The following is a 25,324-nucleotide window of genomic DNA, read 5'->3' on the forward strand; positions in this document are numbered from 1 at the left end:
CAATGGAAATTATGATGATTACAGTTTATACACAAGCTGTCCATCTTTATTTCTCACATGTACTTCTCGGATAAATCTTTTCAGTCAGAATCTAACCCTTCCGAACAACAAGTCATGGATTTGAGGTCTGCAGCACAAATAATTATTATGTGTTGAACTTTAATACGTAAGAATAAAGGTATATTATTATTTTAAGGTTATAAAGATTTATTTTATTTACTAGGGCCGCTACTCTTCACGCTTTATATGTTACCCTTGGGAGATATCATCAGGAAACATGGTGTTAGCTTTCACTGTTATGCTGATGATACTCAGCTCTATATTTCCTCGCAGCCCGGTGAAACACACCAATTTGAAAAACTAATGGAATGCATAGTCGATTTAAAAAATTGGATGACAAGTAATTTCTTACTGCTAAATTCAGAAAAAACAGAGGTGTTAATCATAGGGCCTAAAAACTCTGCTTGTAATAACCTAGAACACTGTCTAAGACTTGATGGTTGCTCTGTCAATTCTTCGTCATCAGTTAGGAACCTAGGTGTGCTACTTGATCGCAATCTTTCCTTAGAAAGCCACGTTTCTAGCATTTGTAAAACTGCATTTTTCCATCTCAAAAATATATCTAAATTACGGCCTATGCTCTCAATGTCAAATGCAGAAATGTTAATCCATGCATTTATGACTTCAAGGTTAGACTATTGTAATGCTTTATTGGGTGGTTGTTCTGCACGCTTGGTAAACAAACTACAGCTAGTCCAAACTGCAGCAGCAAGAGTTCTTACTAGAACCAGGAAGTATGACCATATTAGCCCGGTCCTGTCCACACTGCACTGGCTCCCTATCAAACATCGTATAGATTTTAAAATATTGCTTATTACCTATAAAGCCCTGAATGGTTTAGCACCTCAGTATTTGAATGAGCTCCTTTTACATTATACTCCTCTACGTCCGCTACGTTCTCAAAACTCAGGCAATTTGATAATACCTAGAATATCAAAATCAACTGCGGGCGGCAGATCCTTTTCCTATTTGGCGCCTAAACTCTGGAATAACCTACCTAACATTGTTCGGGAGGCAGACACTCTCTTGCAGTTTAAATCTAGATTAAAGACCCATCTCTTTAACCTGGCATACACATAACATACTAATATGCTTTTAATATCCAAATCCGTTAAAGGATTTTTAGGCTGCATTAATTAGGTAAACTGGAACCGGAAACACTTCACATAACACCGTACTTTCTACATCATTAGAAGAATGGCATCTACGCTAATATTTGTCTGTTTGTGTCTTATTCCGAGGTCACCATAGCCACCAGATCCAGTCCGTATCCAGATCAGAGGGTCACTGCAGTCGCCCGGATCCAGTACGTATCCAGACCAGATGGTGGATCAGCACCTAGAAAGGACCTCTACATCCCTGAAAGACAGCGGAGACCAGGACAACTAGAGCCCCAGATACAGATCCCCTGTAAAGACCTTGTCTCAGAGGAGCACCAGGACAGGACCACAGGAAACAGATGATTCTTCTGCACAATCTGACTTTGCTGCAGTCTGGAATTGAACTACTGGTTTCGTCTGGTCAGAGGAGAACTGACCCCCCAACTGAGCCTGGTTTCTCCCAAGGTTTTTTTCTCCATTCTGTCACCGATGGAGTTTCGGTTCCTTGCCGCTGTCGCCTCTGGCTTGCTTAGTTGGGGTCACTTAATCTACAGCGATATCGCTGACTTGATTGCAAATAAATGCACAGACACTATTTAAACTGAACAGAGATGACATAGCTGAATTCAATGATGAACTGCCTTTAACTATCATTTTGCATTATTGAGACACTGTTTTCCAAATGAATGTTGTTCAGTGCTTTGACGCAATGTATTTTGTTTAAAGCACTATATAAATAAAGGTTATTGATTGATTGATTGATTTTAAAAGTAATATATATATATATATATATATATATATATATATATATATATATATATAAATAATTGACAAGTTAATAATCAAATTACTATCCATCCATCTAATATTACTATTGTAATGGTCTCCTGACCATCCTTCCCAAAAAGATATATATATATATTGCACATCAGTGCTGGTTAGTAACTGATTACTTGTTATCTGAATTACAAATGGATTGCAAAAAATGCTTAAAAATTCATAATGTCAGTACATTTTTAATAATATATTGACTGCCTGATGTCGGTTAATGGACACATGACATTTGGGTTTTATATATATATATAAATACATAAAAGTATATCACTAATCGACTCATAACACATTCATTATAATCATCGTAACGTTTCTGAATAATAGTAAATCAGGTCTAGTGCTTCGAGTCAAATGTAAAGCAAGTCATTTGAGTCAAACTGAAAACTAATTAATGTTCTCCTCTCTGTCAAAACATAGCCCCTCCTCTAAACCCAGGCCATTGGCTGCATCAAAGTATCACTCAAATAGAAAGATCGCTGCCTTTGACCTCTCACATCACTTTAATGTTTTCAAACACCCTGAGGAACTCACACAATTCACACTCACTTGTTCTAAATGTTTAGTTTCTACATTTAGTTTCTTAGCTTCTGCAGATTGATTTTGATGTTTTTGAGGCTTTGCAATTACAGAAAGCCTGGCATAAGCGCAGGTGACAAAGTTATATGGGAATGCACTGATAGTCTCGAGAAGCAGAAGAAGACCAGGAAATAAATGACTGTACTGCCCCTTCAGACTAACTCTACACACACACATCCGCACCAATGGAAATACAGATGATTACTCACACCCGGAGCAGTGGGCAGACATTTATGCTTCGGCACCCGGGGAGCAGTTGGGGGTTCAATGCCTTGCTCAAGGGCACCTAAGTCGTGGTATTGAGGGTGGGAGAGAGAGCACTGTTCATGCACTCCCCCAACCTAGAATTCCTGCTGGCCCGAGACTCAAACTCACAACCTTTCGATTGCGAGTCCAACTCTCTAACCATTAGGCCACGACTTCCCCAAGCTTCAGAAAGAATGCAAATCAAGCTTTGTGTAAAATTATGCATCTTAAAAAAGTGATCAGTACATACTTCAGAGCACAGCTGAACAAAACTGTTATAAAAAGATGAATCACACACATATTATTAATATAGAAAAACACATGACCATATTTACTGGATAAGAAGCAGTCATGGTAAAGGTTAAACACTGCAGGGATTGGCTCAGCATTACTGCAGACGTCCTCACAGAAACACACACACACATGCGCCTGAGTAAAACTGAATACAACCACACAAAACGCTGTTCAGCAGCAGCTGTAGCTCTACTCAGAGCTAGTTCTGAAGTCGTGGCCTAGTGGTTAGAGAGTTTGACTCTTAACCCTATGGTTGTGGGTTCGAGTATTGGGCTGGCAATACCATGACTGAGGTGCCCTTGAGCAAGGCACCGAACCCCAACTGCTCACAGGCACCGCAGCATAAATGATGTTCATGGTGTGTGTGTGTGAACTTTCGATGGGTTAAATGCAGAGCATGAATTTTGAGTATGGCTCACCATACTTGGCTGTATGTCATGTCACTTTCCTTTTTTTTTCTTTTTTTTCTCACTTTCTCTCAGAAGGGGTCAGGTATATTTGTGATTCCCACCGGAATCAAATACATACGTTTTTTTATCACACAAGCTGTGCAAAAATGCTAAAGCAAATGACATATTGTTTGTTGAATAATGCGGGTGTACTCTGAGAATCCAGTCATGTCTAGGTGAAAATGTCTGTGACTGTGACTGTTGTTGGTTTTTGCATCATAATGTTTCTTCTAATTTATTCTGATCTTCGCTGAATACTTGAGCTAAAGCAAAATTTCTCGTCACACTAAACGATTAACTTTTATTATGGATTGAACCTACTTTCTGGATTCAACAAGAGTCAATGCTGCGAGTACTGGTGCCATACTATCTGCTGTAAAATTAAAATCTGATGACTATTAGCATAATGAAAAATTTTGTTTTGATAGCTTTCATAATGCACCAAGAGCATCATGACACATTGTAATTAAATAGTCTAAAGCCTACAACAATTAGTAAAACTGACAGATGTACTGTTAAAGGGTGAATTTAGGACTCTAAAGGACTCATGGAGTCTAGTTTAGAGTAAACTGGTTCAACTTCAGGATTTTTTGACGTGACAAAATTTTTTCAAATTTACTTGAAATCACCCAACTTCACTGTCATTTTAGGGACAATAAATATTTAGGAATTATAGATTGAGAATAAAACAACTTCATCTTCAAACAATAAGACATTCTTCTTACACTTATAACAACTTTCAAAGTGAAATGACAAGTGAGTGGCATTAAAAGCACTTTCAGTTTTGTCCGATAAATGTGAATAATTTATCTTTTATCATGTTGATTGTTGATCATATTGTAGCATTTTGGAAATGAAACCCGTCTCTAAACCTAATTGACAATGTTAACTAAAACAAAAGTGAGATAAAAACATCTTTGCTGGAGCTACAATGCTATTTTATCATAACTCATGACAAGTGAATGCTGTATCGGGTGCACTCCCGAGCAAGTTTACTACATCAGAAAAGGCAAATATGATACAAAGGTCATAACAATAAGTTACAAAGGTCATAACATAATATTGTACAAAAAAGGAGTGTGTGAAAAACAGGTTTTATTAATTGACAATCTGCTCCGTAATCATAATTTGTGTGAAAATTCAAAATGGTTGGTGTTTTACTGCCACTAGTGTTCATTTCAGCTGAAAACAAGCATTCTGAGATGGAGTAAACAGTATATATTCTCTCTCCCTCTCTCTGTTACAAATTGAACATTACCACTGACAACTGAACACTCTCATGCCTGCTGTGAAAATCAGGCTTCTTGTATCCCACAGCCCCATGCATGATTAAGTTCCACTCTCCTCATCACACAGAGAAAATGACTCCAACAAAAGACCAGCACTGCCTCTGCTTCCAGCACATTAGGACCAATTCTGCTCTCATAGCCGCAAACCAGCCAGAAACCACGGGGAGTGAGAGCCAGCAAAACCAGCTAGATAGAGCACAGTGTGAGTGTGAGGATTGGTTTTTACTGAGGATCACAATCTGATCAGTCAGGTCAGGTCACCTTTATTTATATTGCGCTTTTAACAATACAGATTGTGTCAAAACAGAAATATTTGAAAGTACCAACACTTGCATTTATGAACCCAGGTTAGATCAGGTCACTATAAACGCTCGGTTTGATCCAGAGTTCATGATTCATTCTGGAGCAACAGCCAATAACACAATACAATCATGCATTTCAGCTGCCTTCTCAAAATTTCGTGACAGCAGGTGTGTTTTTTCTTGCCATATAAATTAAATTTTGAGAAGGCAGCTGAAAGAACATCTATGTTATGTATGTAACCCTCGTTCTCTGAAGGAGTTCCCTAAAAGCCCAGTCACCTTCGAGTGGCTGTGAGCCAAAGGTACACAGTGTACCTTGGTCTGTGGGATTTGCATCACAAGCTCCGCCCCACTGTGTGGGTATATAAGGAGCAACACTAGCAACTCGCATTCAAATCTTCACTGAGTGACCCGGCCAAACAGCTGAACAGCAATGTGGCTAAGGGATGTAACGTCTTCGTTCCCTCCTTCAGGGAAAACGAAGGTTACATACGTAACTTAGACGTTCCCTTTCAGTCGGTCATGTTCAATGTTACGTCCCTTACAAAACGCCACATGGCTGTTTTCCAGTGACCCGTGTGAGTGATAGCACCCTGTCGTGAGTCCAGCACGAGTGAGGGCCTATACCTGACATAGAATGCACTTGGTAGCATATTCCAGCTGAACGTATGCTAGCAGGCCGCCTGCTTGTAGGAGGACTTACCAAGACAGGAATCAACCGTGTGGTGGTGATACACATGAAACTCTGAGGTACCCAGCCTGCAGGGTTCAATGACCGAGCAAGAGGCTTACTGTTGAAATACACACGTGGGATTGCCATATGGAGGCACCTTGTCCAACACAGGGCTGACAGATGGGGCATGCACGCAAGTGATGGACATCAACAGTGCTGGAGGAACCCAGGGTTTTGAACAGAGGAACTCACCCAAGGGGCGGGTACCTGGGAGGACATGGGCTCTACCTGGAGATTATAAAATCTTGCAAATGTGTTAGGTGTTGCCCAGCCCACAGCTCTACAGATGTCTATTAGTGAGTCGCCATGCGCTAGTGCCCAGTAGGAGGCTACACTACTGGTTGAGTGAGCTCTCAACCCTAGGGAGCGTGGCAAGTCTTGAGCCTGATAAGCCAGGACAATAGTATCCACTATCCAGTGGGATGACCTCTGCTTGGAGACAGCCCTTCCCTTCTGCTGGCCTCCATAACAAACAAAGAGCTGGTTTGAGGTACTGAGGCACTGAGTTCTGTCTATGTAAGTGCGAAGCGCACGTACTGGACAGAGCAGCACCATGGCTGGGTCTGCCTCCTCCGGGGACAGCACTTTCAAGCTCACCACCTGATCTCTAATGGGAGTTGTGGGAACTTTTGGGCACGTATCCAGGCCGGGGTCTCAAGATAATGTGAGAGTTGACCGGCCCGAATTCCAGACACTCTTCGTTAACTGAAAATGCCTGCAGGTCCCCGACCCTCTTCACTGAAGTCAAAGCTGTCAGGAGCGCAGTTTTCAATTATAAAAACTTTAGCTCTACTGAGAGGAAGTGTTTGAAGGGAGTCCTCTGCAGTGCAGATAGAACCTCTACGAGGTCCCAAGAGGGAACTTGATGAGGTTGAGGCAGATTGAGCCTCCTGGCCACTCTCAGGAACCTGATGACCAGATCATGCTTCCCAAGAGACTTAACATCAACAGGGTCATGGTGAGCTGAAATGGTGGCCATTTAGACCTTCAGGGTGGAAGGAGACAGCCCTCATTCCATAAGAAAGGAAAGCACTGACCCAATCGGGCATCTCCAGGGGTCTTCATAACAGGAAGAACACCAAGTGACAAAGATGTTCCACTTCAAAACACAGGCATGTCTACAAGGCTCTAGCCGAAGTGATGGTAGCTACCACCTGAGGTGGCAAGGTACCTAAACCTTCCGTTACCTGTCGAGAACCCACACATGTAGGTTCCAAAGATCGGGACGTGGGTGCCAAAGGGTACCCCATCTCTGAGAAGGAAGGTCCAGGGAGGGGCTGTCGCAAGGAGTATAAGTTCAGGGAACTAGGTCTGGCCGGGCAAAAAAGGCGCAACCATGAGGACCTGCCTCCTCGTCCTCCCTGATCTAGGACAACATCTGCTCACTGGGGGAAACACAAACTTGCGCAGGCCCAGTGGCCAGCCCTACACTAGAGCGTCTATGCCTAGGGTGCCCTTAGTCTGAAACATTCCCAAATCAGCTGAACCGACAGGGGGTGGAGTCTTCATTCCCTGGGGCGAGACTGCTGAAATGAAAGCTCGTCAGCTGCATGATTGGCAATCATAATGCATGTGAATGGCATGAAGCGACCTCTAATGCTTCTGACTCCACAAGAGCAGATGGTGAGTGAGTTGCAATATGCGGCTTGAGCATAGACCGCCCTGACGATTGATATACACTATGGTCTCAGTGTTGTCCATACGGGCCAGAACATGCTTGTCCCTCAGCAGGGCCCTGAAGCGGTGCAGATGAAGCTATACTGCTAGCAACTTGAGGCAATTGACATGGCACTGAAGTTGGGGTCCTGTCCAGGAACCTGATGCAGCATTCCCATTGCACATAGCACCTCAGCCCATTTCAGAGGCATCTGTTGACACAACAAAACTCTCTCGAGGGGGAGTCTTCGCCAGCATTCCTTGCATTGTTGGTCCCGCTTTCGCCGAGGCGGAGCGGCGCCTGCAATCGCTGGGTTCTCAGATAAGATCTGCTGGAGGGTATGGAGAGGGGCACGTCCCTATCTCCTACCTCACCCGCCAGATCTGCCCGATCTCCGGGTGCGGAAGCCAGAGTGTTGCGGTCCTTTTCCCCGAGTGATGGCCGTGACGCACTGCCTTTTTTTCTCTGAGGAGATTGAAATGGAGGGCATCGATGAGCTCGCAGTTGCACAAACATAAGCTGCATAAGCATCAGTTGCACAGACAAACAGTTACACAAGCATCAGTTTCACAAGCATATTATGCCCAACTGTATAAGGAGCAGCATTAATGATGCAGCTCACGCAGTCAGCTCTCGGGGAAAAAAATAAGGGGGCTGACTGTGCTTCTCGCATATCTAAGGACGGGGCGAAGACGGCTCTGCCTATCTCCACCCGTATTCCCTAGATTTAGAGTTAATTCTCGAGGTTCGGAAGCACGTGCAGCGGTTCCTTCCCCCTCTGTGAACTCACAGCTGCAGCTACTTATCTCCGAGGAGATTAATATTATTTGTGTGACTTATCGGCTCGTGTGTTGCCGAGGCAACGCGAGCAGCATTAATGAGGAGCGCAGCTCACGCAGTCAGCTCTTGGGAGAAAATAAGGGGGCTGACTGTGCTTCTCACATATCTAAGGACGGGGTGAAGACGGCTCTACCTATCTCCACCCATATTCCCAAGATTTATAGTTCATTCTCGAGGTTCGGAAGCATGCGCAGCAGTTCCTTCCCCCTCTGTGAACTCGCAGCTGCAGCTACTTATCTCCGATTGATTAATATTGTTTGTGTGACTAAGCGGCTCGCATGTTGCCGAGGCAACGCGTGTATTACATAATTTTCCGTTTTAATGCAAATCTTACGAAAACCAGACCGTCTTTACTCGTCTGATTGGTCAACTGCATTAATTCTGAGGAATTAAATTCAGTATCTATCTGACTATGAGAAGTTAGATATGAATTATACCAACAAGGCAACACTCTGAACCAGGGTTTTACCAGCCTAAGGCGGATCTGAGGGCCGTACTTCAGGCTGTGAGGCCCTTGATTAAGAAGTCCTGACACGTTTCGGTCACGACTGCAGAGGGCGGCCCCTACTGGGGTAGAGCGGCGTACACCACATTACACGGTGCCCGTTTCACCTCAGCACCCTCTAGGGGCCGGTCTGCCAACCCTGACAGAGTTCCAGGGTGCAGCGGCCTCCAGCAAGCAATGTTCTCAGTATTTTCCGCCCTCGTGCGTAGCGGAGCTGAGATGCTCGCTACCCCTTCGGGGCCTCTTACACCAGAGGTCAGTTTCGAGAGACTGATTCCCTTAGTAGATTATTTAGCAGCATGGAAACTACTGCCAAATGTATCTCAATGGGTCCTGCCTACAGTAGATAAAGGCTACCGTATTCAGTTCGGGGTCATTCCGACTATAGCCGGCCCCAGGCAAGGTCTGGTTATGGAACAGGAAGTGAAAACCCTATTAGAGAAGGAGGCCATCGAGGTGGTCCCTCCTCAAGACAGGGAGTCCGGGTTCTACAGCCGGTATTTCATAGTTACAAAGAAGGATGGGGGGTTGTGTCCGATTACAGACTTGAGGGTCTTAAATCGCTCAGTTATGAGAATGCTCACGATCACGCATGTTGTATGTCAGATCAGGTCCGAGGACTGGTTTGTCACAATAGCTCTCAAAGATGCATACTTCCACATATCGTTGACTTGCTTGTAAATAAATGCACAGACACTGTTTAACTGAACAGAGATGACATCACTGAATTCAATGATGAACTGCCTTTAACTATTTTTTTTATTATTGACACACTGTTTTCCTAATGAATGTTGTTCAGTTGCTATGACGTAATGTATTTTGTTTAAAGTGCTATTTGAATAAAGGTGACTTGACTTGACTAGCGATGGATGCATTCCTCACTGGCTGGGGTGCAGTCATGATTGGCCACCCTGCCCGTGGTCTGTGGAGTGGTCGCCATCTGACATTGCATATCAATTGTCTAGAAATGCTTGCAGTTTATCGTGCACTGAAGCACTTCTTCCCAGACCTAAAGCATCACCATGTGTTGGTGCACACTGTCAACACATCGGTGGTCTCTTACATCAACCACCAGGGAGGTCTGCATTCGCGCCCCTTGTACAAGCTGGCACACCAGATCCCTGTGCGGTCCCAGAGCAAACTCCTCTCATTAAGAGCAGTATATATTCCTGGGAAACTAAATAAGGAAGCAGACATACTGTCAAGACAAGGGCCGAGGCCCGGGGAATGGAGGCTTCACCCCGAGGTGATGAAGCAGATATGGAGAGTTTTTGGCAGGGCTCAAGTAGACCTTTTTGCGACTCAAAAGACATTTCAGTGTCCCCTTTGGTTCTCTCTAGTTCATCCAGCTCCTCAGGGACTAGACACTTTGGTACAGACCTGGCCGAGGCTTCGTCTGTACGCCTTTCTCCCTATTGCTCTGCTCCCGGGAGTTCTGGCGAGAGTACGCCGGGACGGGGTCCGTCTGTTATTAGTAGCCCCATTCTGGCCGGGCCGAGTATGGTTTGCAGACTTGGTCTCGCTCCTCAACGGCTCTCCATGGGAGATACCAATCAGGAAAGACCTACTCTCACAGGTGCAGGGCACGATAATTCACCCTCGCCCGGAGTTGTGCAGGGTTGTGGGTGTGGCCCCTGAAGGGTCACAACTATTAGCAGCTGGTCTCTCAACTGAGGTTGTTGAGACCCTCCTCCAATCCAGAGCTCCCTCAACGAGGAAACTGTACGCCCTGAGGTGGAAACTCTTCACCTCATGGTGCAGAGACCGCCAGCTAGACCCAGCAAACTGCCCAGTTGGTACAGTTCTGGAGTTTCTACAGGCCAGGCTCCCTGCAGGGTTGACCGACTCCACACTGAAGGTTTACGTGGCCACCATTGCGGCCTACCACGCCCTTCTCGATGGCCAGTCTTTGGGAAGACACCCCTTAGTTACACGTTTCCTCCACGGTGCGCTGAGGCTGAGACCTCCAGTACGGTCCCGTGTTCCCCCCTGGGACTTGTGTGTGGTCTTAGAGGCTCTCTGCAAATCTCCATTCAAACCGATTCAAGATATCTCGCAGACATCTGACTCTTAAAACCGCCTTTCTGTTGGCCATTACCTCTCTGAGGAGAGTAGGAGATTTACAAGCCTGCTAAGTGGCCCCTACCTATCTTGATTTTGCACCTGGCATGACCAAAGTGTTTATATACGTACCCTCAAGCGGGATATGTTCCTATGGTGGCCCCTATAACACCAAAGAACCTGTAGTGCTGCAGGCCTTCTGTCCTCCTCCTTTTCGGGAGCCTGACCAAAAGAAGCTAAATTGTGTGTGTCCAGCTCGAGCGTTGTATGCATACGTCCACAGAGCTGCCCTGAGAAAAACAGACCAATTGCTTGTATGCTGCGGTCCCCCCAAGAGGGGTTTCCTGCTTCTAAGCAGACTATTAGTCGTTGGATAGTTGAGACTATCAATGTCACTTTGAGTCCTCTGGTCATCCCCAGCTGTCGGGAGCCAAGGCTCACTCTACACAGGGTATGGCAGCCTCCAAGACCTTTCTAGCAGGTGTGTCCATGCTGGACATCTGCAATGCTGCACGGTCATGCCAGTCACTCCAGGCACTTTATTCCTCTTGTCCTAAGCTGTGCTTTTCGGATACACACTAGGCAGGGGTTTGGTAGTCTGGCAGCGTTGGTACTCGTTCCCCATATCGTTTTTGACGCACCTCGAGTTCCTGAAGAGGAACATCTCTAGGTTGCGTATGTAACCCTAGTTCCTTGAGGGAAAGAGACACTGCATCTCGAGGCCATACCCCCGGCACCCCTACCGGCGCTTTCTGGTACTCGAAGCTGAAGCCAACTGCACGGCTCGTGCCTTTACAGCTTCCTGGTCGCTTACGTCACCCCGCCCGTGACATCACGCTCTTCTATAAAAAAGTGGAAAAAAAGTGACGTGACATTCAGCCAAGTATGGTGTCCCATCCTCAGAATTTGTGCTCTGCATTTAACCCATCCAAAGTGCACACACACTGTGAACACACACCCGGAGCAGTGGGCAACCATTTATGCTGGAGCAGTTGGGGGTTCGATGCCTTGCACAAGGGCACCTAAGTCATGGTATTGAGGGTGGAGAGAGCACTGTAAATGCACTGCCCCCAACCTACAATTCCTGCCGGCCCGAGACTCAAACTCACAACCTTTCGATTGCGAGTCCGACTCTCTAACCATTAGACCACGACTTCCATAAAACAGATTGGATAGGATATTCAGAGTCGCTCACGCTAAACGCGTTCCCCAAAGCGTTTTCGACGCAGCATCTCATTCCCTTGAGGAACTAGGCTTACATACGTAACCTAGAGACGATCCCTGTGTTTGCACAACCGAGCACTAGAATCAGCCGGTGGATATGGACACCTTGTTCCCTGAGAGGAGCCAGGGCTCCCTCCGCGTTTTTCATAAAGATACAGGGAGACTGAGCCAACCTGAATGGGAGAACCTTGAACTGAAATGCCTGCCCCTCGAAAGCAAACCGAATAAACAGTCTGTGACAAGGAAGAATGGAGACATGAAAGTACGCGTCCTTCAAGTTGATTGCTGCAAACCAATTCAATGGGCGAATGCATTTGAAAACGTGTTTGGGCATTAACATCCTGAACAGAAGTCTTTGAAGAGCTTGGTTTAAGTCCAGGAATGGTCGTAACCACCTGTTTTCTTGGGCACTATGAAGTAGGTTTTTAAAAGCCAGACTTCATGTCAGCTGGAGGGATTGGCTCTATCGTGCCCTTTGCCAGCAGGGTCATGACCTCCGTGAGCATGAGCATCCTTGCCCATCATTGCTGCGTGAACACCCCAAAACCTGAGGGGAATGCTGGGCTAACTGCCAGGCCGTGTGGAGGTGATTTAAGGACACAATTGCATTGCAACAGAATGCTCCACAAGGGGGAATACCAGCATACACCATGGCTGCTATGCAATTGAGGGCAGTGAAGGTGGCGGAAGCACCAGAACGTTTCGGGCAGTTAAAGGTGCCTTCCATGAACTGGTCACTTCCTGGTGCACCTACGGGAAGAAAGGAATCAGCAGGGGTGCTGGCGATCAGCACGATCAGGCCCCAGGAACCAATCGTCCAGCCTTGAGCGCTTGGGACAGGGTGGAGGATTTCACTCAAGCACGATGTTCTCAGCTGCCTAGGAAAGCATGGCCATCAGCTCGGGATCAGCCTCTGGCAACACTGGCACTCCTGAGGGAGGCAACGCAGCCGAATCCTCATCGCCCAAGGACTCAAGCCCGCCTTGTGATGTGGGGATCAACATAAGGTCTTCCTCCCTAGCCCCAAATGAGATGTCAGGAACCTGAGACATAGCTGTCAAACCTCCCATTTTTTCCCTGGTTTCTCAGGTGTTTTAGCTCTTTTCCCGCTGTCTTCCATTTTAGTATTTTCCCATAAAATATCCCGTATTTTTACATTCTGTGTCAACTCAGAACACGCAACTATCTGTGTCTGTGAAGTGGCTTGGACTTGGGTTGCTAGACCTCCAGTAAAGCAGGTGGCAGTATACAGTAGCTTAGGCTACCATCGAAGAAGAAGACAGTTGCAGCGGCACCAGCGGGTGGGAGGAAGATTAAAAAAGTAGCGGGAAGTGAACTTTGAGAGTAGAGTAGATGAGTGTGATGTGCAATGATGGATCAGGACGCCAAATGCCAAAATCACAGAATTAATCACCAAACAAAACCGAGGACATTATGCCGATATTTGAATAAATGGGAGTCCACCTTCCACTACGTTCCCTGACAAGCAGCCATATAGGTCCAAATTATGCCTACTGCAAAATTTGTCGTTGACAGGAAAAACAACGTTTCATAGCACAAAATTATTATTAATATTAAATTATTATTAATATTACCTTGATCATAAATAAATCACTTTTAACATATCAATTGATCTGTCATTCTTTAATATATATTGTGTAGTTATAAACTCTTTAGACTGTTAATGATTAGGGCTTTTTTTAAGTTTGTGGATAAGAATCGTGTAAAAAAAAAAAAAAAAATCCCTTATTTTGGGGATGGATTCAGGGAAATCTCCCTTATTTTCAATGTTCAATGTTGACAGCTATGACCTGAGAGGGTCCAGCAAACTCATCCGGAAACTCAAACGGCTGCGGCATTTGTGAGGGAGGTGTGGCGGAGGAAGCTGGCTCGTCGGGGAACCCCACACAGTAACCTTCAGATCACCCTGGCCACCAGCCGAAGTAGCCCTCTTACGAGAAGAGGTGCTAGAAGGAGTGTGGCAGAGGGGACTCTATACCTTTTAAGGTAATCGATCTTAACGTTAAGGTCAAGGTCTCAATCTTAACGCTGAGATGGTCATGTCCCCGCAATGAGAACATGAGCCATCCACAAATGCAGTCTCAGTGTACTGGAAGCCCAGACACGTGACACAGCGATCGTGGTCATCACGAGGAGCGATATATCGACCGCACCCAGAAACACACGGGTGGAATGACATCTTTAAGAAGATGCAAATACAACCCAAACTCTTTTAAAAGCTCTTTCAGTGGTGCTGAAGCGCTCAGGGGAACGCAGGAGCTGAAGACAGGAAGCTCTTGAAACTGTGTGCACGGTATACTGTCCATGTCCAGGAAGGTAAGAAAAACATCATCAAAGTAGTCCATGTGACATCAGAGAGTCAGTTAGAATTTTTTGAAACATCGAAAATACATTTGGTCCAAAAACTACGACTTAATTCAGCATTGTCTTCTCTTCCGTGTCTGTTGTGAGAGAGAGTTCAAAACAGAGCAGTTTGTGATATCCGGTTTGCGAACGAATCATTCGAGAACATAACCGGATCTTTTTGAACCAGTTCATCAAATCCAACTGAATCGTTTGAAATGGTTCGCGTCTCCAATACGCATTAATCCACAAATGACTTAAGCTGTTAAACTTTTTTAATTCTCGAGTCAAGAACCGTTTCTGTCAGACGCATCTGATTCGAGAACCGAGGAGCTGATGATACTGCACATGTGTGATTCAGCGTGAAGCAGACTGACACACAGAGCGTCTGAACCGACCTGATTCTTTTGGTGATTGATTCTGAACTGATTCTGTGCTAATGTTATGAGCGCGGGTAAACCGAAGGCTTGAATCAAGGGCAATCATCACAAATGACGCCATTACCTCGAGCGCAAAAGAACCGGTGAACCGTTTTCTTTAACCGGTTTATTGAATCGAACTGTCAGAAAGAACTACTGGTGATCCGAAAACCGATGCAACCGGTTCTTGACTCGAGAATGAGTCAATGTTTTGTTCCTTATCTGGCTCGGCTCGGTGTTCATCTTCAGTTCTCTCTTCACAGCAGTTCAGTCAGTGTACTGTTTGAGTAAATTAATTACTCCGGGATATTGGTTTGTTTTAACTCAGAGGGAGTGTCAGCCACATTAAAAAAGGTAACAGCTTAAGTCATTTGTGGATTAATGCGTATTAGAAACGCGAACCGTTTAAACAATTCAGTTCTATTTGGTGAATTGGTTCAAGAAGATCTGGTTACATCGAATGATTAGTTCGCGAACTGGATATCACAAACTGCTTTGTTTTGAACTCTCTCTCACAACAGACACAGAAGAGAAAACAATGCTGAATAAAGTCATAGTTTTTGCTATTTTTGGACCAAAATGTATTGTTGATGTTTCAAAATATTCTCACTGTCCCTCACAGCTTCAATGGAGGGACTGAGAGCTCTTGGACTAAATCTAAAATATCTTAAACTGTGTTCCGAAGATGAACGGAGGTCTCACGAGTTTGGAACGACATGAGGGTGAGTTATTAGACATAATTTTGATTATTGGGTGAACTAACCCTTTAAGTATATATGTGTCAAAGACTAGACTCATATGGTTAAATTCCACAAAAAAAATTATTGTATACATATAGAAAGCATATTGAATGCAAGTGCCTAATGTAATGTTTCAGATAATTTGTTTGAAAATATGGGTTAAAATGTGTTCCATTGTCATTCAGCGTAATATTAATTTTAAAACTGGCACAACATATTTAATCTCACTAGTTTTTATAGTAAAAAAATTAATAAATGATCTTTCTTATATTTTTAAATGATTAAAAACTTCCTGCAGACAAAAGTTTAACACCTAGTTGTTAAAAAGATAGTGGCAAAGATTGGTAAAGATTTTCTAATTAGTTTCTTAACTTTATCTAAATATACCTAACAAGATTTTTGAACTATTATCATATGAACCAATTGTAAAGCCGTATTGTATGTATTTATTTCAGTGCTGTCAGATGATTAATTGTGATTAATATATATATATATATATATATATATATATATATATATATATATATATATATATATAGTGCGTTTGGAAGATGAGCTCCTCAGTCGAATCTTCTTGTCTTTTCTGGCCGAGGATTAGATCTTCAGTGTATTTGGGAAGGAGACCAGAGCATGACCACATGAAGAAGCATTAAACAGGTTTACAGTGAATAAGGTTCTTTAAATCACCTCTGTAGTATCTCCATGATCGCAGGGTTTAGTTGCAACTCCTTACACACACTCTACAATCATAATAATTCATCACAATCATTACTGAATACATCACCAACAAATATACAGTATATTGTGTCAATGGAATAAATAATAACTCAATCCCAGCAGCTGAGTCCTTAGACATCTTCAAGAATCAGCTAAAAACAGATCTCTTCCATCTTTATTTGACCCCCAACTCTAGCACTCTCTATTATAATTCTATTCTTAAGAAGAAAAAAAAAAACTTGCCCCTTTTACACTTGCTCTCTGTTCATTTATTAACTGCTTGTTAATTAAAAAAAAAAAAAAAAAAAAAAAACACCATACGCTAGGTCCTCAGTTTTTTATATACTGTATATTTTTTTTCTTTGTATTTATTATACAATTAACAAATGGAAAAAAAGACATCTAACACTAGCTTGCTCTATTCTTTTTCTATTAAAATGATTTAAGTCTGATATCTATTTTTTTACATCTGTAAATGGATATAACTGTCCCAAACAATACAACAACAACAATAAAAAGTTAAAATATTTATTTATGGTCGTAACAAAAATCCTCATAATGAATTATGGGAGTGGTTAGATTAAAAGAAAATTCTGTTTAGTTATGATTTATTTCATCATATTGAATAATTAAATCAAGGCCACAACAGAAGTATTCCTCTGCTTCAGTTCTGTCTCACTGAATATTATTATGCTTTCTGAACTGTTTTACAGTGTTTTATAGCATATTTTGTGCTCTTCATTATTTCGTGTAAATTATTGAGCAATGCTGAAAAAAAGTGAATTATTGGCCAATATATCGGAGTTAATGAAATATCAGTTGAACAAGTAAAGGTAAGCACGTTGTTTATTCAATATATCAGTTATTTGCTGATCTATTTCAGTATGAGATGGTCATCAGCACGATTTATTTTTAGTTGATTTTATTTTGTTGGCATAACTGAGACATTTATAACCCAATATATCATTACAAATCTATTACAAATACAAATCTACGTAAATATATCAAAACTAAGAACTTAATTTGAACAACTTTAAAGATGATTTTTTTTTTTCAATATTTAGATTTTTTTGCTCCCTCAGATCAAAGATTTTCAAATAGTTGTATCTCAGACAAATATTGTCTTTCTAACAAACCAGACATCTATGGAGGGATGATTTACTGTGTCAATACACAGTTGTACAGTAGATGGCGGTATGCACCTAAAAGTTGTTAACAATCTGCTTTTAACCAAGAGAAGAAGAAGGCCATACACTTACACTTAAAATCTAAATTTAATTTCATTATATGAATATACTTTGTTTTTCATAATATTTTTACGTTATATTCTGAGTGGATTTCATGTTTTTTTATCTCTAAATTATACATAGTTTACTGTATTAGTTTATTTCTAAAATAAGATCTTAGAAAAAACACATAACAAGTGATAAAAAAATAAATAAATAATAATAATAATAAAAAAAATTAAACACAATGAAAAAAAAAAAATCTGGTGTAAATTACCCCAATTTACAAAATATGTTCTAATTATTTATTTATTTATTTATTAATTTTTTTAATGTTTCAGTGTTACAGAAACTGTTAAATTTGGTCATTTTTCAAAAGTTCTTTCTGTGCTTTTCATGTTTTTGTCAGGGTTTTGAGAAATACCAAATAACTTTGAATGAACATTTTGTTCATGTTTCTGGGAGAATCGTTGTTCATAACGATGAGAAAACCTCGACAAAACATTAACTGATGTCCAGAGAATGTTCTCTGATAGCTTGGACAATTCAGTATAAAACTGAAACATAAATGTTAAGTTTTTAAACCAGTTTTTATGTCATACAGGAATTAAAGGGACAGTAACGTGAAGAATGTGATATGTATTCACCCTCAGGTTGTTCCAGATCTGGATGATTGACTTTCTTGTTTTAGACACAACTGGGTTGCCAGGTTTACAAAATAAAACCAGCCCAACTGCTGCTCAAAACTAGAACAAACTGTTTTTGTTTTTTTTCTTCGTCAAAATAGCACTATGGAGGGTTTGAGATCATGCAGCAAAAATAGCACAATTACTTTAGACCTGGCAACCCCAAACTCTAAAGCTTTTTTTAAGAATGTTGCTTGTACAGCAATACCCGGATATTCTTCTATGAATACTGACTACAAGAACTGATCTTTGAGTGCGAACGCATAATCAGAGTGAGATCAGTTTCAGATAAGTTTCGTATTTATTAATGAACTCAATAAAAATGTATTCTAGATATAATGCTCCAGTGCACAAAGGAATACTCAACTCAGTCTTCTGTATATTTATTGTAGAAATATGATTGAGAATACACTAGATGCTCTTGGTAATAGAGAAGGCATAATCAGGATAACAGAGCATTTACTGTATCTGAAACACGTCGGCTGTGTTTGTCTGTACACCAATATTAAGGTTTCACACCATTCTTCACATTTTTTGGACGGTGTTCTTTCATTTTCTTTTTCTTTAATAAGAGTTTTCATATTAAAGAAACTGTTCATGTGTGTCTGAAAGATGTCATGCATCATGACAAAAAAACATCTGAAAGGACAAAGCCAACTTTTCATACAGCTTTACTGTAAATATTATCTATTTTTGCTCATTCATTGTGTGTTTTATAAGTTAATTAGAAAATAAACTGATTTCTCCATATGCTATGCATGTTTCCACACTAAAGCTACTGAAAGCATGTTTATCTTTGTGAAAAGTCTGAACATACTTTGTTAAAATTGCAGATAAGAAATGAAGTGAAGTGAAGTGAAAGTGACATTCAGCCAAGTATGGTGACCCATACTCAGAATTTGTGCTCTGCATTTAACCCATCCGAAATGCACACACACAGAGCAGTGAACACACACACACACACACTGTGAGCACACACCCGGAGCAGTGGGCAGCCATTTATGCTGCGGCGCCCGGGGAGCAGTTGGGGGTTCGATGCCTTGCTCAAGGGCACCTAAGTCGTGGTATTGAAGGTGGAGAGAGAGCTGTTCATGCACTCCCCCCACCCACAATTCCGTCCGGCCTGAGACTCGAACTCACAACCCTTCGATTGGGAGTCCGACGCTCTAACCATTAGGCCACAACTTCCCCAAGATGGAGTGCTTCACGGATTTGCGTGTCATCCTTTCACAGGGGCCATGCTAATCTTCTCTGTATCGATCCAATTTTAGTATATGTGCCGCCGTAGCGAGCACAAAAGCTTCCTTCGTCCCTGGGTGGGCTCGAACCAACATCCTTTCGGTTAACAGCCGAACGCGCTAGCCTATTGCGCCACAGAGACTGACAGTCTCTGCACTATGCACTTTCACTGACTGCTCTTTATTAAACATTAACAGTAAATTTTTATTTTAATTAACAGTCATTTATTAATGATTAATTACTCTATGATGTAATATTGAGGATAAACCCCTGTGGAAGATCAACACCTGGGGCATGTTCAAGTTCAAAACTGGTGCACAACGTTTTGCTACGGTTTCCGGATTGAACGTCATGTTTCCTGGAAACGGCGTGCACCGGTGTGCAACGGGGTTTGAGATGCGTTTTCTCTTGTTTGGTGGGTGTGTCAGAACTGCAGTCCAATCAGCAGCAACATGTATATAAAGCACGCGGTATTAAAGTGAACTCGCACAATGGCTTCAAGGAAAATAATGTACAAATGTGTTCATTGCAGCTCGGTATACGCAACAACTGAGGATATTAGAAGACATGTTTGTCGTAAGTTTTATTGTAAAAATATAGGATATCAACATAATGATGTAGTTGTTTATATTTTTAGCTTCATTGCAAGTGTATGACATTTGGTATAGAAATAAACAATGGTAATTCAGTGCTTTTCCTAAAAATGAGAAAGAAAATGCAGGGTATTAAAACCGTATGAACTACAAATAAAGTCAGTATGTGAGGCTAAATAGATGGCTCCGAAAATTCTTCACAAAGAACACAAAGAATGGCCTTCTCAGCTGCTATATGTGCAACTATTGCATCATCAGAACAGTGTGTTAAACGCATCACCGATTCTGTTTAAAAAACGTTGTGCAACGTTTGTCGGGGCTGAACGCAGCCCTGCTACTACTTCATTGCACGTTTAGCCCTGCCCACGATTCTACATCGCTGCTCGTTTAGTCCCGCCCCGACGTGCAGTGCAAGCTGTGGAAAAACAGTGTTGCATTGCTTTCCTTCTGATCCCAACATTAGGAAAGAGTGAAATAACTTTATTTTTAATATCCAGATCGCATTAGTAAGAACTTTCGTTCACATTTACCAACAATGCATAATTCGACACAGGATTTTCCAAAAGATTGAAACTAACAGTATACCGCAACACAAGGGTAACTGTTTTCATTATGTGATCAGTGTTGCTTTGTCTGACAGATGGTTTGATTGGAGTATTTATGCATTTTGACCTAAATCTCAGCTGCGTTCATCTGTGAAGGATGTAGGCTATCAAACATACACAACTATTCGCCAATCACAGAAAGGGGGGTAACTTCAGAGTCTACAATTCAAAAACAGTTTTACTATTGTGTAAAAATATTGATAACATTATATGTTGACCTCAGTAAAAACAAATAAAAAAAAACAAAGACAGTTTATGAGACCTTTAAATTATTCCGCTGTAAAACACTGGTTGTGTGTTGGTCATTCTAGTGCACGGTGGCGCTGTGGGCGGATCTGCTCATTCAGGCACCAGCTTTCCCCGGATAGTGTACCGCTCTCTTGGGCATGGGCAGAACGAACTATAGAGTGTGAGCACATTCGCCGCTGACACCCATGTCTATGCCTGGAAGGGCTACCCTACCTTCTCGGCCACAGCAAGGGAAGAGCTGAGCCTCCACGCTTTCCTGCAGGGCCTTACACCTGACCGGCTCCCCCAGCATGTCCACCTGTTGTCAACCCGAGATCTGAGTGAGGCATTGAGAGAGGTTGAGTGAGGCTGGGCTGGTGACAGGAAAATCTACGCTCCAGCGCCAGCTGATGAGAGCAGCAGAATGAGAGGTAGACTGGGTCTAGTCTGAGGAGGAGGAAGTCAGCCGGGCTCAACCAGTGACCCCCCATCAGAGGTCGAGACTAGACCGCTGCTTCCACTGTGGAAAACCGGGGCACTTCGCCAGGGACTGGCCTGTCCCAAGCCCCTGGCCCTGGGCAATGTCATCCCTGGGAAATGACCTTGGAGTGAGGCAGTGAGGGGACCTCACCCCGTTGTGGAGCGCTGCAGGCTTGCCAGAGGATTGTACCGGGACTGTGTTATTGACGGCAGCCCTGCAGCTCCCAGGTGGATATGGGGTCCAAAATTTGCTTTCTACGAAAAGGACTGTTGTCAGGGACGGCCGGTCCTGTTCCGGAAGACTGGACCCCCACCAATACTGAACTCCTCATCATCATGGGTGAAAGGACAGTAATGCCTGGGAAGAAGCTGTTGTCCGTGGTGGTGGGGATGAGCCAGACAAGCCACGAGTTCTCACTCACCGACATCAGTGAGGAGTGCATTTTTTGCTTGGGCTTGTTGGCCCTCTGGAGAGCACGTGTCGATGAGCTGGGGCACGCTCTCTGCCTCAGTAACGAGACTGTGCCACTCCGGTCTGGTCAGAACCATCACAGAGAGGCCGCTGCCCCGCAGCCATCGCCTAGACACCAGTGCTCACCGGCTCCGGCCCCCAGCCCACACATGAGAGCTGCAGAGAATCGGGGGGGCCCTGGCGGATTATTGCAGCTCAGACGAGCACATCCCAGCCTCTACCACTGCACGCTCCATTCACTCCCCATCACCTGAGACTGTTGCTGCTGTTGAGGAGTTAGGGTGGCAAAGCAGTGAACATCTGAGTGTGCTGCAACAGGAGCAGCTGCAACGTCTATTGAAATACTTTATGGACATTTTTGCAGCCTGACAGAGGGACTGTACCAGGACACTCTGTTGGTCAAAACGGCAGCTTTAATGTTTTCCAAAATAAAATTGAGGAAATTTTTCACAATCAAACAAAATCCCCAACAGTGCAGATTCTGATTAAAATTACTGAATGTAAACGGCTTCGTTTCTGCTCATGCCGTCGGTGTCAGGCGTGCAGTTCTTCTCTTTCTGTCATCCACAACTCCATCCCTGTCTCTCTTTTCCTCTTTCATTCACTTTTTGTTCAGGACTTCATGATGCCGGAGCTGACCGGAAACATACACATAATGTGTGTATGTATGTATATATATATATATATATATATATATATATATATATATATATATATATATATATATATATATAAGCTATATTCTAATGTTTTTATGTAAAAATATTTTGTTTTTCATATATTATTTTCAGACATGAGCAGACATGAGCAGATATTCCATAACGTTACGCATTTAACGAACACATATAAACACACACTTCGGCAGAATTCAATTCAAATAGTCATCTACAGCCATTAGTTAAGGTAAAATTCAGCATCAGAATGGACAATGTTTTTAAGGGAGAAAAAATAAATGTGCCTCTGTAACTCCGTGAGTCCGCTTTGGTCCGCTAGGTAGGAGAGTGTGTGCCGAGGCTCTGAGCAGGTCAGTAGGCTTCAAAAGCACATGTGCAGGCAGTGTGAAGAAGCTCATTAGTTCTTGAACTTGTGCAGTCCGTCAATAAATTAATATAAAGACAGTCAGATGTGCAATAATTCTGGGAAATTGTTTGTTCACATATTTGTTGCAGAGCAGACCATTAGTGTATGTTTTCGGAAGTATAAATGGTAGAAGTCTGCATCGGCGCTGGCCGTGTACACAACCGGATCGTTCATGCGGAAATATTACACAGGTTTTACAATCGCAACTTCTTTGTGCTGTTACTCCTTTCGAACTGAATCTCACAAAATTGGTTAGCTCCAACAGCATCAGATGTTTTATTTATGGGGAGTAGAATCATTTATTTATTTCAATGAATGTAATAGATTAGATATCATAATATTTAGGCTATAATATTATAAATCAGGTTGGTTTGTATTGGTGATGTAATATGTAAATAATATGCGTGCGGCCTGTGGAAGAAAGGTTGAGAATCACTGATCTGACTTACACAAATATACCTGCGTTACTGAAGACACAGACACATTTAATAATTTTAAGATTTTATCCAAACTGACTTACAAATGAGAAAGATAGTGCTGTCAAACGATTATTTGTGATTTACATGTGTGTACTGTGTGTATTTATTATTTTTTTCTGTCGTCTAATCTAACGATTATTTTTTCGATTAGTCGACTAATCTAACGATTATTTTTATTACAATAAATAATTAATCTAATGTTCTTTTTTTTTAATTAGCTAATGAATCCTTTGGATAACTTTACAAAAAAATATATAAGTACAACTTCTAATATAATATTTTAACCTTTATTCATTTTCAACCTATTGTCACAGCCACACCTGCTACACTCCTGGAATCAGACACTCACGCCACACCCACTCATCCCCAATCACCGGAATTCTGAACACCTGTGCGTCATCACCAGTGCCACATATAAAGCCATCCGTCATCATCACCCAGTGTCTGGTCTTGCACCGATCTCCTCACCCTATCCAAACTGCCTATCGGCTAACCTACCTGATCCTCTGAACCCTTGTCTTCATCATCTGTGTTCCTGTGCCCTTCGTCTGAGTCACCATCTGTGTCACCATCACCCAAGGGAAGTTATATCATCACTGTGTCATCTGCATGTCAAGATTCACCTGTGTCTGAAACCTCTGCGTCACATTAAAAACTATTGCACTAATTCATCTGTGTCCTCGTCTGTGTCTGACACCTATGTGGTTGAAGTTTTTACAGTATAAAATAATAAAGAGGCAAAGAAAATTATTTAACTATGTTAAATATGATCTTATGAGAGCGTTTATAATTAAACCACAGTAGCCATACATTTACAGTTGTCTGAGACGTCATGAAATGTTCTTTAGCATCACAAACCATAAAATGTAGTCAGGGTTCTGCTATGGTTTAGCATGGTTTCCAGAGATCTGGAGCTGATTCGGGGTGGCTCGGTGGTTTGCAGAGATGTTTAAAGTACTAGATACCCATACTTGAGTAAAAGTACAAGTGCTCTATCAAAAAAGTGACTTGAGTAGAAGTTGAAGTGCTCTTTAAGCACCACACTTAAGTAGAAGTACTAAAGTATTCAACATTTTTTGTACTTAAGTATTGCAAGTAGTCTATTTTAAAATTTACTACTCAAGTACTGAAAGTAAAAGTAGAAACATTGTGTTATGTAGCTATTAAAGAAGGTAGTCAAAAGTTTGAACATATTGTTTTTACTATTTTAAATGATTAACCTAAAGGACAATCACAATTCCTTTGACTGTAACTTCTTGTAAACAAAAAACGGTTACTAGGGTTAGTTCGCCCAATTTGCAAAATTATGTCATTAATAACTTACCCTCATGTTGTTTCAAACCCGTAAGACATCAGAGGGTCATTTAGAATTTTTTGAAGCATCGAAAATACATTTTGGTCCAAAAATAGCAAAAACTAGGACTTTATTCAGCATTGTCTTCTCTTCCGTGTCTGTTGTAAGACAGTTAAAAACAAAGCAGTTTGTGATATCTGGTTCGCGAACGAATCATTCGATGTCACCGGATCTTTTTGAAACAGTCCACCAAATCGAATTGAATCGTTTTAAACAGTTCGCGTCTCCAATACGCATTAATCCACAGATGAATTAAGCTGTTAACTTGATTAATGTGTCTGACACTCCCTCTGAGTTAAAACAAACCAATATCCCGGAGTAATTCATTGACTCAAACAGTACACTGACTGAACTGATGTGAAGAGAGAACTGAAGATGAACACCGAGCCGAGCCAGATAACGACTCGTTCACGAGTCAAGGACCGTTTATGTCAGACGCGTCTGATTCGGGAACCGATGAGCTGATGATACT

General features: G+C 42.3%; 2 non-coding genes across 2 annotated transcripts; both read right to left on the bottom strand.

Moving 5' to 3' along the window:
- Positions 1–19,510: 19,510 nt before the first annotated feature.
- On the bottom strand, positions 19,511–19,617 carry LOC127969589 (U6 spliceosomal RNA). The gene has a single exon (XR_008156328.1). It is a non-coding gene; the product is annotated as a U6 spliceosomal RNA (small nuclear RNA).
- Positions 19,618–19,629: 12 nt separating this feature from the next.
- trnan-guu (transfer RNA asparagine (anticodon GUU)) lies at positions 19,630–19,703 on the bottom strand. The gene has a single exon. It is a non-coding gene; the product is annotated as a tRNA-Asn (tRNA).
- Between the last annotated feature and the right edge of the window lie 5,621 nt (positions 19,704–25,324).

Source organism: Carassius gibelio, chromosome B12 (assembly GCF_023724105.1).
Source record: "Carassius gibelio isolate Cgi1373 ecotype wild population from Czech Republic chromosome B12, carGib1.2-hapl.c, whole genome shotgun sequence".
Taxonomy (NCBI): Eukaryota; Metazoa; Chordata; class Actinopteri; order Cypriniformes; family Cyprinidae; genus Carassius; species Carassius gibelio.